Consider the following 16,452-nt stretch of genomic DNA (forward strand, 5'->3'; position numbering starts at 1 on the left):
CTGAAACTTACTTCAGACAAGAGTTGTCCGTGTCCCTCCTGGAGAGCTATGGGAACTGAGAATTAACAGCGGTAGGAATTAGATGCTTTGACATGAGTAAATTGCCATTGTCGTCAATTACTCTGATTACACCATTGTGGAAGATAGCCTATTGCTATTTTTAATAAATCTACGTTAAAAGAAATCCAGTGAAGCCATTGCACAAACAAGCAATAACAGTACACATATTTGGGCCAGCTATGCAGGAAGTAAACTGTAAAAACCGACAACTTAGATGGGTCACATCTGAAACTGGGTTGCATAATAGCAACACAGCAATATCAAAGCTGCGGTGCGGCTTTAATCACCACACAGTTGGAATTTATCATTAAGCTATGTGCGCATTAAAGGAAGTCTTGACACATTTAAAATAAATGTAATGACAAAATATTTCAAGTACCTTGTATTTCTGAAATAAATATATTGCCCTACCAATGCTGTACATTCGCCTTATGGGTCCTTCATCCTGACTCCATGTCACTGCTGAGCCCTGGTCTCTGAAATGGAAACAAGTTATCATTTGCAGTGTAGAAGTGCAGCAGCATCCATGTAATACTTAGATCATTTAAGTTCCCACTGGACCACATTTCATTACCTGTGCTCTTCATATGACCCATTCACCGTCTCATGTTATGGTAATCTCTAAAAAAGCTGCCACTAAACTGAGACCTTGTTTTAGATGCTGCATGTTGCAGCTGCTGCAGGCATTGACAGCTTCAAACTCCTCATGTCTTAAGCTCCATTTTAGTTTGGGGCAGAAAAACAAATCTTCAGTGAGGAGCCCTGCAGTGCTGCGCTCTGCATCCTACAACTTTTCATTACTGATTGCCTTCTGCATCATCCCTATAGCTTGCTCTTTTGGCTCCTTTTTGTTTTCTACCAATTCCCACGTTACTTTCCAACCTCATAGCTTTTCCTGGTCTGCCGCTTCTAATTGTGCACTTTAAACTATTCCTTGGAGACATCTTCTCTGTATTAAAAGTTGTTCCCAAGTTTATTCTGAAAGCCAGTTTTGAGGCTGTGTTGGATGTATGCATCCTTGTTTGCCACTCGGAAGACAGTGGTCGGGTCCTACTCTGCAGCCATAAGAAATAGGTAGAAATGCAGCTGCTGTCCAAAGGAGGTATAATTTTGGATTCTTTCAGAATGAGGTGACCTCTTTAACCTTAGCCTTGCTCTCAGTAATGCCTGTGGTGTAACCATGCTCAAGAGTTTGTGGTTTAGATGTTAAAGAGAACAGTTCCCTTGGAGAACATGACTGCTGTTGACATAAATGGCAAGACTTCATGATGTCTGCTTTCACACGTGGCCATTAAAGCTAATCGGATAGCAAGACCAGTCAGACCCCTCTCTGCAGGCCAATCCTTGCTGAAATTAATGCTCTGTGAGACCCTGAGACGGTGCCACTAGTATTAACCAGGGTGCCCTTGCATGGCCCCTCTCTTCCCGGCCTAAAATGCACAGATGTCTCTTAAGACGAGTGCCACTGTCTTGTCTCTGCTTCTCCCATGCTTCGCTGTTTCTCATAGGTGCTTGGAGAAGAGGAAATGCTAAAGGGAGGGAGCATTTTTCCGAGTTTGCGGTACATACTTTTCCACAGAAGGCGGGATGTGCGCTGTCTTGAGCCCTGCTGCTGCCACCCTGCTGGGGCTGCTCCCCCGACTTATGTGCTACACGGTGATGGATGAAAAAGGGAGAGGGGGAACAAAAAAGCAGGATTTGGGAGTGAAATGAAGACATTTTCCTTCGAGTTCTTCCATCCCAAGGGGAAGGTGAATAACGCTAGCCCATGTGTCCAGAAGGTGGCACCGGCAGACCGAGCCTGCCGGCAGCCCTCCCCGCCCAACTCGGCCCCAGCCAGGCGGGCACCGCCGCCCCGGCTGGAAACAGCCTCGCTAATCCGGGGTCTCAGCCTCCTTAAAGGCTCTCAGCCTTTTAAACCTGCAAGCAAGCCTTTGCCTGGCTCCAGGCCTCTGAGCCCATGGGTGACCTGCATGAGGGGGACCAATATAATCATAGGTGTGACTGGGCTCTTGCAACTTTGAGTAGGTATCTGAGGCTCGGGAGGAGCAAAAGCTTTAAGCAGCTCCTTATTGTGAAATCAGTTTTGCTGCTGAAGTGGGAAAAGCCCGTCTGAAGACACCATTCAGGGGTTGTGTTTTTAAAGGGTATCTTGCAGCAGCTGCTGGTTGCTGTGTGGGCACTGCCGCTCTGTTAGTACATGTGCATGTATTGGTGCAAGCAGTTGAGTTATCACAGGTGCTGGTAAGTGTTTCTCAGGTGACACAATTCTAAATACTAAGAGACGGTGCTTTATCTTCTCCATTGTGCGGGAATCTCTGTGGCTGTGAGAGGTAGACCTGGAGCAGGGCTTTGACAGTGTAATCTGAGGCTTTCAACCAAAGTGTGGGGTGAGAAGACACCGTGGTGCCAGAGAGCCCTCAGCTCAGCACCCCTGGGCAGTGAAACCGTTTTGCTGCAAAGGAGAGTGGATAAAATTTTCAAGCACATTTGAGGAGCCAGACGAGTTAGGCTTTTATGCAAGAGCTACTCTGGCTTTTACATTTCCGTTCTTCAGATGGAAGATAGCTTTCTTAATTTAGGCAATGGTTTTCCAACCTCAGAAACCACAGGGATCCATGCTGGGGCTTGGGGATATCCTGCTTTCCATGTTGGCCAGTCTATCCCCATTTTCCCTTACTAGCATTATTGCTCTTGGTTACAAAAAAAATCTTTTTTTCCTCATTTCTTCACCCCATCTCACCTCAGCAGGAGCCAAAACCAGGCTCCTGTGCCTGCCACGCAGAGCCAGCTGCTGGAGTGGGAAGGGGAAGGCAGGCACCAGGCCAGCTGCCGGCTGCGGGCACCACTGCCAGTCCTCATCCTCCAGCTGCTACCCTCCACTCCCTCCGTGGCAGCCGTTTGGTTGCAAACACTAGCAGGCAGGACAAGATACTTGAGAGAAAGCAGCGGGCTGTCTGCTGATCACGTTGATCGGTTTTGCAAACCCAACAAAACAACATCCAAAATAACCTCCAAACTGCCAAAGCTCGCTTCTGTATTGGTTCTTAGGCACTATTAGTTTGCATCTAGTGGCAGGAAATTGAAAAGCAGGCTGGAATAAACTGATATCTGGGCACTGTGTGTTTACTGTGTGCCTTTAATTTACCAGTGTCCTGGAAGGACCCTTGGTCTTTATAGCTAGACACCGAGCAGCTGAAGGTAACTCGTGTTAAAATACAGATCATTAAGTCCATTTAAATTTTAAAAAGGTTTTACCACTAAGGAGGAAATGTGTAGGTTGAAAATAAGAGTAGAGGAGAAATTATTCAGAGTTGCACGTTAACTTTGTTCTGGAACAGCCTGCTTTTTCCCCGGTGCTTGTCTGCTGTCGATGACTCCTGGTGTTATGCATATGCAGGAAGGCAGAGCATGCAGCTGGACAAGAGGGCTGCATATGGAGAGAAGATTTTTTTGACCTTGCAGCAGCTTCAAATATTGCTGGTCCTTCTTATTTCTGCCCATGTCCTTTCTTTCTTATCTAGTCCCCTTGCTAGAAAATGCTAGGGGCTCCTGGGTTTTTTCTTTTTTTTTTTTATGTTATAGGTTTACACCACTGCTGATAAAAGTCTTTATCACCTGCTCCCTGCAAGGCAAGCTGCAGGGCTGCTTCCCTTCTGTAGCAGCTGTGCTGGAGAACTGCTGATGAGGAACAAAATGGGAGCTACTGAGCAATCATTTGGAGACTGGCTATTAAAAAAAAGCGTCAGCTAATTAGAGCTTAGAGGAAGAGGCAACACTTTGTGCAAAAACACCAGAAGGTAGGCCCTCCAAATCCCATGCACTCCCTGTAAATAGCTATAATTAACCCCACAGTATTCAATTTATTAATTAAAATTTAATTAATATTTTCTGTCCTTGACAATCATCTTAGAGGCGGTCAGGAAAACATAGTGGCAGCTGGGTTTCCATAGAGCAGCAGTGACAATCAAGAGGGCAGAGCCACAGGAGACTCCTCTCCGTCTCCTGGTCGTACCTGTGATAGAACTGAAACTGGTCACTGGACTGCTGGCAAAGGAGGGGAGGATGGGAGACAGTGCAAGCCCCAGTCTTCTCCTGCACACTTCCAAGCATTGCCCTACAAATGCAGCACCCACCTGGATTATTTGAAAGTGTGAGAGGGAGGTACAGTGAGAAAACGAATGTCGTCTTACTTATTTGACCACACCAACTGAGGGCTGCTGTACAGCACTGTGTTTCAATTGGTTTTGATGTTCTGCTTGGTGCTTTGTCTGAGTAGAGCGAGCTCAGCAGAGATACCTCTCACAAACTTCATGGGCCCCATCCAAAGTAGAACAGCTATTGCTTAAAAATGCTGTGTCTGTATGAGTAGCTTGGCTCACTCCTGTTTTGCTCCAGGGATGGACTTCATGGTCATTCATACTACCCATGGTCAGTATGTCAGACACCCATCAGTGTCTGAGCTCTCTTCTGGAACAAATCTGTTGGTATCCCCAAGGGGAAATGTGAGTGTCGTCAACCATGTAGTTCACTCCAGGGTTTGCTCCAGACAGACAGGATAGATGTGGAAGACACCAAATGTATTTCCTTCAACAAGGACGGTGCTTCAGCATTATTTCAGGTTAAGCAGCAGCATAATTTGTGCCCTCCCCCATCCTTTTCCTAGAGCACGCAATATTTTTTTCTGGCATTGTAATGTTTTTGACGCAGCACTATTCTGCAGACTTGTAGCATATACCTGTTAGTATTATCCATACTTTGAACTGAAAAAAAAAACCAACCCACCAAGCCCATGCACAGAACATAACAACTGTTAGCTACATGGTCATGAGAGGAGACGTGAGCTGAGCACTATGCAGCACGGCTGCAGCCAGCCCGCTTGGTAGGGAGCAAACCCTTAACAGTGTGGTCATGAGCCATCTGCAAAAACTGGCCTGTGGGCAAGGGTCTGCAGTACAGGCCTGGTGAGAATGGCCATGAGGTAAAGAATATCTTTTACTCCCCATTTAACAGAAGGGTGCAGACTGACTCAGCAAGAGAAACATACTCAGAGCGTGTTGAAACTGCATCTCCCAGGTCACGGTGAAAAAGCTTTCAGTACAGAACTGTTAGACAGGAGCAAGTGGGGTGAGGAGATGGGACACAAGCACTATCATCACCACCTTATTCTTGTCTTCTCTCCACTCCTCCGGATGAAACATTAGGTTAGGCAGGTTTTTGATACACCTAGTGGATCAGGCCCTTCTGGTAATGAAGAGGCATGCCATTTCTCAATCTTAGGGAGGCGGGCACCAAGCTGTTCAGTGCTATGAGGTCAGAAGTACTTCTGAGCACATCCAGAAGCAGAACTGGAGGTTCCAGGTGAACATCAGCATTAGAAAATATGAGTGGCACAATTCGGAGTCTCTTTGGCCTCCAGGCTTTGATGCATAACTGCAACTCTAGGACCATCACAGACCCTGCCCTTACCATCTCTCCCACGGTCACACGAAAAAACCAGCCTCAGGCTCACCAGACTGTGAGTTAACATCTCCCATCAGCTGTGTGCTCCCAGGCATGGCTAACACTGAGGGCTGTTGGGGAGCTAGAATGAACAAGTTCTCTGCCCTTGTGGGTAAGAAGTGCCTCTGATGCCCTGCAAAGGTGCAGGGCAGGGCTTTCCCCAGTCTGCCAGCAGCAAGGCCAGAAGGGTGGAGATGAAGATGCCATTGCTATATTTTAATGGTTTTGTTGGCTTCAGGATGGGACACCCAATACGACAATGCTGAGTCACAGCGGCATTTAACCTTGGGTTGCCACAGGTGATGAGACAGGCCAGATCCATTGTCATCCTGTTGGCAATTCCATGCAGATTTCAGTAGAACTGAGGGAGATGAAGGTAGACGCTGAGAATCACTGCAGCCTACGTCCTGATGAAACTCCAGATGAACACAGTAACTGTCCCAACAACTATTGCAACGATTGCCCGACTTTGTGTGCCTCATTTAGGCTTTTCTTCTTTCTTTCTTTCTTCCAGTCTAGTAAATTATTTTAACTGAGTTCTTAGAAATTTTTAGAAACTTCCTGCACCTCTCCAAAATTCAGCAGCTTCTCTAACTTTTGCAAAAAGAAGAGCAGGGGAAAAAAAAAACAAACCCCAGGCAACTCACTGCTAAATTTTGAATTCAACATTCAGAACAACAAATACATCCAAACGATTTTTGCTTTACTGTTAGTCATTTGTACTAACCTGCAATTAAAAGGCTCACCATTTGTTCTCATCTTTTTATGAAATTACATTTTCCACTTCCTAGGCCCTGGCCTCAGGCAGTGGATTTTTTAAGCAATCATGCCTTGATAATTAATGTTTAAAGACGAATGTTGCAACTTCTAACACAGTGTGTTGCTCAGTAAATATCCAGCAATGGCTGGTATCAAAAAAGAATACAAAAAATACAAGGCTTTTACTGGAAGCTGCAAGTTTTGCAGACATTATCCACAGAGCTCCCAGCTGCAGTATGTCTGATTACTCCTTCCTCTGTGCTTTTGGATGGGGGAGACTGCCATGCTTAAAAAAAGCAGAAGAAATTAAATACCACATCTAATCTGTCAGTTCTTTGTGCCAGTGACTCATCACCACAGAAAGCTTGCTGGGAATGATTAGCTCATACAAAGAGGGAGGAGACAAATCTTTGACAAATGATCTGTAGTTGTGACATGATCAGTGCCATTTTGGATTTTTGCAAAAGGGCAGGAGGACAAGGGATGGAGTGGGAGGAGAGGAAGGGGTAAAAATGGAAGATGTGGGGGGCAAAGTGTGGTCAGAAGTTTGCTTTCTATTTCATGTCCCTTTGTTTGTCATGGGTCTGCCTTTTCTCTGTAGAAGCCACAGCTTCCAGTCTGTTACCAACCCAGTTGGTTTTACCTGTGGTAGCAGCCCGTCCTACTCAGGGCTTCTGTATGTGACACCAAGTGCTCCTCAGGAGCATGATCTGAATCTCTCATTGCAGCATTTTTTGGTGCTTTAGAAATTGTTACTATATCATCCCTTTCTAACAGAAATCCACAGCAACTGAAAAGGCAAGTGGGAAAATCAGCAACTTTGGCATTTCAGGAAGGGGAAAGGGTAGTCTGAATTGAGACTGCCTCCTTACTTTAGGCAGCTGGCTTGGGCATTGCAATCCTGATTCAGACCTTTTGGAAGACACACCTTGTGCCTTACATTTCCCAATTGGTTGGCAAGAGGCAAGCTGCCTCTTCACCTGAGACTCCTAAGACAGGAAAAGTGGGAAAGTACTCGTGTTCTTGTGAGTGGTTCCTGTCAGAAGGGGTGGGGGGGTTCACACTGTACTATGGGAGTGGTCTGGCCATGCCAGAGACTCCATACTGCATCCACTAGTTTGGTACATCCCCTTCCAATCTGATCTCTTAGTGCTGTTTTTCATACACTGAAGCCTTTCCTGGTCTGGCAGAGGCCAGTGACAAAATCCTAAACAGATCAACTGGAACAAGAACAGAATACTACTTTGGGCTAGTTTTCCTTTTTTTTTCCCCCCTCCCCTCTTCTTTTCTACCTTCTAGAAAAGAGAAGGAAATTCCCAATCCAACACAAAACTGGCAGGTCGGCAAACCAAGTTCAGAGCAGGTGGCCTGGGCTTTGTTACTCTTTGGTGTTCTTTCTGCTCAGAAGGAACCAAAGCCCAAAAAGCTCCTGGAAGAGCTCCATGTGTCTGATTCTGCAATTAAGTGTGAAAATGGAACCTCCCAAATAATCTTGTCTTTCTGGGAGTGAAGTTCAGGCTCTAAGAAAGATTAGTAAGAGAAACATTCAGCACTAGTCATGCTCACTTGGGTAACAGGCAAGTTTCTGCCTGTGCTCACTTCCAGTATTCATTATGAATGTGTATTAGTGACTTCCTAAGCAGTAATCCCAGCTGAATAGGAAATGAAGTATTGCCTTCTGCTTTAAAAATTTCCTGTTCTTTTCGCATTGTTTATATACTATCAACAGTATGCCGATACATTAACTGGGTACCCAGTGCTTGGTTATCTTATTATCCATTGCTTTAGTTATCTGCCCACATTGCTGATCCTAAAAGGATTAAGCTAATTTTTAGATTACTTTGCTGTTGAAGCACAGTGGATTTGAATTCTTGTTGTTGTTGTTGGTTTTTGGCTCCTTTAAAAGTTTTCCAGTAAAGATGAAGACCTATTTGTACTAAATTTATGCCTGCTCAAAATAGCTTGCTTGCGTTTTTTCTGTTGATTTTTCACAGATCCCTTAAAAAGCAGAGGTCCAGAGAGTACCACTGCAGGGTACAGGGTGCTTCAGTTAAGCTTCATGTTAAACATGACACAGATCGTTCAGCATTTTGCTAAATTGAAGCATTACCAAGTCCCATGGAATGGAAAATGCTTCAGGAGTAAAAGGAGTATGTTTTTCAAGAAATGCTTAATCCTAAACAGATCATTCAAATGCAGTGTAATAAAGACTCTACTACAGCTAATGAAAAGATTTTGTTCAACCTCAGTGGGCTCTCAAACAGGCAGAGATAATACGCTTGCCCTTGCTAACAGTAGTCATTTACTGAGTTTCCTTTCCTAGACTGGGAATTAGATTTCCTTCTCCACTGTTTGTATAGAAAGATGCATACTACTCAAGCAGATCATGTGGGAGCCACCGTGTTTAAAAGAAGAAGCTGCATTTGAATAGAAGATACCTCCCAACTTCATGTTTAGCCATTTAGCTTGAGTCAAAATAAGCATCCTTACCATGCTTTTGAGCTGATGAACTACAGCAGACCGTACCAGTCTACTGCACACACTGCCTTGCTGCAACGAGGGACTGTAAAAGAGCCCGCATAAACAAGCAGCAAGAAGCCATCTCACATGCCAGCTCACACACGTGTGTGCATGTGTTCACACTGGTGAGCATGTATATTAAGCCATCCGACTTTATACATCTAAGGTTGGAGATGTTTATCTTTTTTTTTCCTATGCTCCCATTCCCAGCTTATTCCAAATCCTGTCCCCACACTTAACATACATTGCATACTTTGAAGTCTATGGACCTGAACTGGGCAGGCTCCCAGCACCTTCATTTGTCTCTGGACCAGATTTCAGTTGGTACATTTTATCTAGAGGACATTTTGAAAGACATGTGACTGTTGACTTCCAAGGCCATTTCATCAGGACCAGGACTCGTAAAGAAGCAAACAGAGGCAAAGAACAATTTGATCAGGGGCACAGTCACCTAAGTATCAGGGATGAGGGTAAAATTTAGGGATCTGGCTTTCTACTTGGCACCAGAGCATAATTTTCTCTTTGTTTTGTTTTGTCTTTTGCTCTTTCTCCTCCTTACTTCTTCGGTGTTAGAATTAAAATGGCCAAGGTAATTTATGCTCAAAATTCCTTTTCTTGTTCTGAAACCAGCAATGAATGTTGTAGGTTTTTCTGAAGGAAAACCTTTCTCTAAAGGTGCCACATGCTACAGTTTTCTCTCTAGGAGCATGGGATGGGGAGAAAAAAGCTCCATCAGTGACCCTTTTGCTATGTAACCTTTCCTTAAAATGCCAGCAACTGTGCTTCCACAGAGAGAACAACAAATATTGAGAGAGGAATGTGAAGGACATTATGAACGAAGAAAGCAAGAAAAGGGATCTGCTCAGACAAGTTTCTCAGGAAAGGTGATGTAATATGTACTGTAGAAAATCCTAGCGGTTGACATAACTTACTCTCTTTCTAAGTAGTTGTGGCTGCCAGCAGGCTGGGAGAAACAAAACGTACAGCTGGGAATACAGCTGAGCAGACTGTTTTGTCCAAAAGAAATATAGTAGGTGTAAAACTTGTTTTCAAAAGATGTCATTGAAGTTTAATTGAAAAGTGTCCTATTAATTAAGGCTGAGTGACCAATGGATGAAAGTCTCATTTCTGTTGGGGCTGTTCATGGTGATACTGTAACATTAATGGCTGCGTGCTGGGAGTTCTCTTGGGATGCCATGGTATGCAGTTGCATTACACGCACCCAGTCCCGTTGCTAGAGTTTAGCAAATGTTTAACAAGCTCTTTAACAGCTGTCTTGAAAATTGCCTGGCTTTGTATTGACTGACTTGCATATGTATCAGCCTGGTTTCCTACAGAAATAACTGTTCTTGTCATATGTGTTGTACGTGTGTCCACATCCATGTATATACAGTTTGGGAACCTCCTTCCCTGGTAACTGTGCTTTCAGTCGGCCTTGGAGACTCCAAAATCTGGAGGATCCCAGGTTTTCTTATTCAACTTCTCACAGAGCTTACTAGTTGAAAGATCTTGGCTGCAGCCTGAAATGTTTCATCTTTAAAAACACTAGCTCCTCTAGTTTGTTCCTCCTGGTGCATGTAAAGAGCAAAATGCTGCATGTGCAGAGACTGATAAACCCAAAATGCCATTAGAAGCATGAATGTATCCATTTTCAGGTAGGCTAGTTCATAAAAATTGGATAAACTAGTAAACAAAAAGTCCCAGCACATGGACTGCTGTGGATTTGTTCATTATTACAAACAGAGGAAGAGCTGTACAGGAGGAAATTTCACTATGAAAATTATATTTAGTTGTAGGACGGAAATGCATGGTCTGTTACCTCGTTTTTACAAATACTGCTAGCATTGTTCAGAGAGCCAGCAGGCATGGTTTCAAAGCAAAAGCACGTGTGGTTATTTTCACAAGGTTTTTGTGAATAAGGCCGGACAAAACTGCAAGAGATCCCTAATGCTTTTGATGGGACTACTGTCATGTCAAAATGTCTTGTGCTAACTTTTTGCTTTACTGTAAATTGGTTTTAAGGAAAACTTGAGCAGGAGGACTGACAGTGCTAGTTGTTGTCTTGGAGTGGGTGGTTGAGGGACCCTGTTGAATCCTTAGGAATGCCTGAATATTTTTCCTCTGCCTCTGCTACATACCCACTCCCTTGCATTTTCTCTTTTGTTCTAGGTGGAGTCTGGATAAGAGCTGTCAGGAAAGCTTTTTCTCTGGATTGAGGCTACCAAGTGATAGCGATCTTGAACCACCGTTTTAGAGGAGTGGCACCAAAAAGCCTGTTGTTATGCTGAGTGCTTTACAGAACAAATAACACTCCCTGCTTCCTCAGCTGCCTAAAAATCAAGCCATAGATATTGAGCTTCAATCTGAGTACGGGTAAGTCAGGCCTCAGAAGCCTGCATCCATTGCACGATAGTATTTAAAATAATTATAGTTATCAGGCTGTCATACAACTGTTTTAAACCAAGCCAGGGGAGAAATCACTAGAGTGCAATGCTGTGTAGCTGACACTCATATTGCCTGATCTCTCCCTGTTGTACTAAAACTACAGTAAGTTGGGTCTTGTTAGTACACCCTAGCACTGTGCTGATGTTGGGTTACATTTCAAGAACTCCCTCAGCAGTGCCGAGGCCAGAAAACTGCAGTGGATCACTAGAAAAGCCCTGTCTGCTGCCAAAACCAGTCTTGCTTCTTGGCCATAGCAAAAGCTCAGGATTTCTTTGTGCAACTTCAGTTTGCTTCCTAAACTGGAAAGTGCAGAAGATACCTCCTAAGCTGGCCAGTTACTTAAGCGAATAAAGTGGCCGTCTGCTTTTTTTACTAAGGTAGAGGAACAAGGATCAGAAAGTGATGTTACCAATCAAAATGACAAGTCTCTATCCCTAAAGATACAGTATCCCTAAAGGTTACTGTATCCCTAAAGAGACTAACATTTTAAAAATTTGTCTATTCAGGGTACAGTATCCCTAAAGTATCCCTTAAGGTTTCTGTATCCCTAAAAGATGCAGCAACCTTTCGAGAACATCATCTTGGGTTTTCCTTGCAATTTGCTGGGCTCAATTTGAGAGAAAGTTTCCCTCAGCTAAACCCCTGGTGGCTAGAGAGATGGAGGAAGAAGGGCAGTGTAAGGCTGCTCTCCTTTTGCATAGGGATGAAAACCATCTGGTTGCTCCAGTTGGCCTCTAGGCCAGCGTTTGATAAAACTTTGTTCTTTTGCTGTTCCCACTAAATCCTTTCTGGTGTCACACTCACATATGCGGCCCTTTCCCATTCCCACATAAACCCCATGCATGCTCTTGCTTCTTTATAAAAGTCCATTTGTGGCTTGAAAAGCTCGTATCAGAAACAAAGCTATTTAAATCTCTTGTGATTTCTTATGTTTATTCTTTTGGTGTCTAAGCACAGTTGCTAAATTCTGAGAATTGTTGCTACTCTCTTTTTAATTTCTTCCCCTTCCCATCCCTAAATCAGGTGACATTTTTAGCTTCAAATTGTATAGCAGGGAGCATGTTAAACATCAGGTCTGAGAGAAATGGGAAACAACATGATGGGGCTGCAGTTTTAGGTGCTGCAAAGAGCCCAACTCTCCATGTTTAAAATCAATGACTTTTTTTGTTTAAACTGTGAACAGTCCATCAAAAACTACATGAAATCCATTTTCTGGGTGATGGAATGTATGCCTGCCTAGTTTGCTTCCTATTAGGTTATTAACACTTACTGCATCTGTAACTGCTAGTTATTGAAGGAAGGACTTAATTTTCTATCAGAATCCTGGGATTAATTAAAACATTGCCATTAATTTTTAATGAGAAAGTTGTTACTTTTACCAATAAACTGGCTTAGGCTCGTAGTCCTGTAAAGCACAAATTGCACATACTGAATCATAGTTAACAAGCATATTTGGGGAAAAACACAGAGGACTGCAGCTTGTTGCATAGGTTAAAAATGATTGGTTGGTTTCTTCTTTCTTTCCCTACCAGTACTGGATATTATATATGCTAACTAGTATTCATCTCTCAGCAAGGCATCCAGACCTTGTAAGGCCAGTTCTTTCTTCCAGTAAGACCTTTGCATCATAAAACGGCCCAGACAAAACATCCCCAGGGGAAAATCCCATGCTTATAGGAATTTCCAAGCCAGGGTATAGCACCATTTGCTTGCCTAGCTGCTTGTCTTGGGTGGAGGAGAATGGCCTGTTAGAAAAGAATGGCCAATACAAATGGAGAAGAACAAATAAGACACCTGAGGGTGTGTCTGATGGATACAAATTTTGAGGGCAGGAAAGGAGAAAGTTTTGCTCCTCTTCTGTGCAAGCCTTGGGCAGAGTAGGAGATATGGTAAATTTTAGCTCTATCTATCAGCCAACTCTGCTATCTTATTGTTTGTACATACACACAGTAAACTAGCCAGTTACCAAGTTATACCTCATTTAAAGTAATTTGATTTACACTGAAGAAGCGTCACATGAGGAGAGTAATGTTTGGAGGCTAAGGGTCCTCATTACTAATGCTATAAAGGTTAAAAAAAAAATACCAGAAGCCATTTCACAATGTGTTTAACAGAGAGAATGGTAAGAGCAGTGAATAGTGCATTTTATTCCAAATGTTTCATTTAACAAAGATTAAATACACATCTGAACACTGTCACTTCGGGGTACATTCCTAATCTGGCTTTGCTCTTGCTCATAGCAGTATAAATCAAGAATTATTCTACTGAAGTCAGCAAAGTCATTACCCTGTATTAAACTCAAAGCAGAGTGAGTCTTGCTTTTTACCTCTACAGCAAATCCCATTCAATTCAGTATGAACAGAGCCGTACGTTTAAATGCAATGCAAGAACAGAGCCAACTGGTAAATCTGTGCCCTAAATTCAGTACAGAGTTCTTGAGCTGAATTTCCATCTGAGTACTCTTGAACACTGCAGCACTAAATCTCCTTTTCCTGCAGTGTAATCTAGTTTCTTTTCCCCAGAAATAATTATATTTTCCTTTTTGTAAACAGAGGCCACATGAAACGCATGGTTGTCTTATGAGCAAAAACCTCAAAGACCATAGCTTATATATATTAAAAAAACAACAACCCACAACCTTCTGTTTTGAAGCTAAATGCAGTTTTTGAGTCTATCAGCATTTTTTATTTCATACCAGTTTTCTGCATAGTGGAAAGTATACACCCTTAGGAGGGTAACAACTATGATAAGTTGTTAAAAAACAAATTGTCTAGGAAAGTAATTTTTTCCATTATGAAAGTGGCTTGTCATATACTAGTGAAATGAATTAGTCACATAACACACCTTTCACAACCTCAAAAGAATTAGATTATGGCCCATACATTCCCATGTGTAACAGGAGCAGCTCTGCTCTTTGTACATATACCGCTATCACTCCACAGTTTCTGATTATGTTTTATTCATATGTAATCATAAATCACTCACAAATGGGTCCAAAGCCTAAAACTAACCAAACCAGTTCATATTTCTGGCATGAACTATTCTATTTGCACGTCTTTGCCGATGAAAACATTTCTTGTTATGATATGGAAAGATTCCAGGTATGTGGTGTTCAATGGGAAAAGGTGACAGCATGACATTTAGCAGATGTATGCGTGGGGAAGGGAGGAAAAGCAACAAGGAAAGAAAGGCACATTTTCTTTTGACCCACTCAGTGGGAAAAAGTCAACTGAGAAATTACTACCCAGTTCATCCTTTGGTTTAGCACTCTGCTTTTGGGGACTGTTCAGAATGGGGAAGGCTTGAGGGGAATCTCATCAATGTAAATACCTGAAGGGAGAGTGTGAAGAAGAGGGAGTCAGGCTCTTTCCAGTGGTGCCCCAGTGACAGCACCAGAGGCAATGGGCACACACTGAAAGGCAGGAGGTGCAGCCTGAACATCAGGAAACGCTTTTTCACTGTGAGGGTCACTAAGTGCTGGCACAGGTTGCCCAGGGAGGTTGTGGAGTCTCCATCCTTGGAGATACTCAAAAGCTGTCTGGACATGGTCCTGGGCAGCTGGCTGTAGGGAACCCCATTTGAGCAGGGGGAATGGAAAAAGTGACCTCCAGAGGTCCCGTCTGACCTCAACCCTTCTGTGATACTGTGATGCAGCTTTGGTCTCTTGTCAGTGAGGCACCTCATTTTCTTGGTGGCTCCTTTCAGTCAGGAACAGCAAATTTTAGAAATGCAGAGGGTGCTTCAGCATCCACAAGCTCTGGAAGGGACCCCCAACAAGCATGTAGAGTTTGCAGTGGGAAGGAATGAAATGCTTGTGGGGTCAGGATGGGCAAATTACATCTGGCAAATGACTAGAAACAAAGCAGGAGTGTAAGAATTACATATTACTTCCACTTCAATCACTCCGAGTAACATTCCTGTCCTTTTTGTTTCAGAGAGGGAGAGCTGTGACATAACTAATAAATACACTTCAAGTATCACCTGATGACTACAGCTCTGTGCCAGTGGCATTGGGAGCACAGGGGGGATGCTGAGAACTACTGTGAAAGGACTTGTCATGTGCAAAAACAGAGCAGAGAAATCTGGATGCCTGAATATTATGACATTTCATTTCAGTGCAGCCTACTGAGGCCTTGGTGGTTTCTGGAGTTATAACCATGTTTTTCAGACTGATGTACCACGTCATTCTCCTGCACAGGATGAAGATAAGCACGTCAAGAGGTGCTTAGGTCCAGGAGCTTTACAGTGCCAGTTGCTGGTACTGCGAGCTGCAACACTTAGTTCTGGCCATAGACAAGAATTCCAGACTTTGGGGCTGCACTGTGATCACACTGGGGAAAACATAGAAAAAAGGGTCACACACCTCCTCCATCTCCTCTGATAGCTTGTCTTCTTGAATGCCAGCTCTCCTACGTGCTAAGAAATAGCTGAGCTGGACTTAATGCAGTGGTGGGCAGCAGAAAAAGTTAGAAGGCAAGTTCAGCACTAGGCTGAACACTGCCTTTTCTCAGAACGTCCCCGTCCTGGAACGGCTTTCCCATCAACATGGCAAGGTGGCAATTTCTTCCTTAAGTGCATTTATCAAAAGGGCAGAATAGAGGAGGCTGAAACTTTCACAATCACAAACTCTATAGCTGAGTTCAAGAAAAGTTGCAGCACTTTCAAACTATACCTGGCACACTAGGGGCACCCTGACAAGCAAGATATGAAAGTGCAATTGCAGCTTTAATGTAGAAGTAGCAAGTTTCTGTACGTCATACTGAAAATACAACATCTTGCCAAGTTACAAAGGCAGCATTTTTTCGTACTCTGCAGTAAGACAACCCTGTTATCAAATAATAATGCCTTCATCTTTTGATGGTGCTGTTGGAAGTAGAAAAGGAGCTCTTTTCACATCTTGTTTTGTTCTGCCTCCATTTCTAATAAATGCAAGTGCCTGCAGCTGAAAAGCGGTATGCTAAAGTGCCCAGGTTTCTCTAACAGACACCTCAGGGAAGCACTGCTGGGGTTAACATATTGTTTTGCCCAGGCATATACAAGTGTATTGCAGAAGGCACTATGCAAATAGTGTTCACAGAGTTTATAATTTCCTGTTGGAACAGCAAAGAAAAGAAGGTCACTGATTTAAACCAGAGAATACAAATGATTTCCTGCCCACAAAGCTGC

The 16,452-nt window shown here is 43.4% G+C and overlaps 1 protein-coding gene across 8 annotated transcripts in view; it reads left to right on the forward strand.

The window, feature by feature from the left end:
- Positions 1-16,452, forward strand: part of LOC104125205 (cytochrome c oxidase assembly factor 1 homolog) — a 47,327-nt gene that overhangs the window by 6,139 nt on the left and 24,736 nt on the right. For 3 of the 8 annotated variants that reach the window (XM_035893175.1, XM_035893171.1, XM_035893167.1), the window contains exons 3-4: positions 3,646-3,860; positions 11,011-11,214. The exons of 1 other annotated variant lie outside the window; for it this stretch is intronic. The gene's annotated coding sequence lies outside the window, so the exon portion shown is untranslated. Of the gene's footprint in view, positions 1-3,645; positions 3,861-9,532; positions 9,726-11,010; positions 11,215-16,452 lie in introns of all 8 variants that reach the window. 4 more of the 8 variants (XM_035893169.1, XM_035893172.1, XM_035893173.1 and 1 more) reach the window with 4 other exon arrangements.

This window comes from Egretta garzetta, unplaced genomic scaffold, assembly GCF_000687185.1.
Source record: "Egretta garzetta isolate BGI_Z169 unplaced genomic scaffold, ASM68718v1 scaffold244, whole genome shotgun sequence".
Classification (NCBI taxonomy): domain Eukaryota; kingdom Metazoa; phylum Chordata; class Aves; order Pelecaniformes; family Ardeidae; genus Egretta; species Egretta garzetta.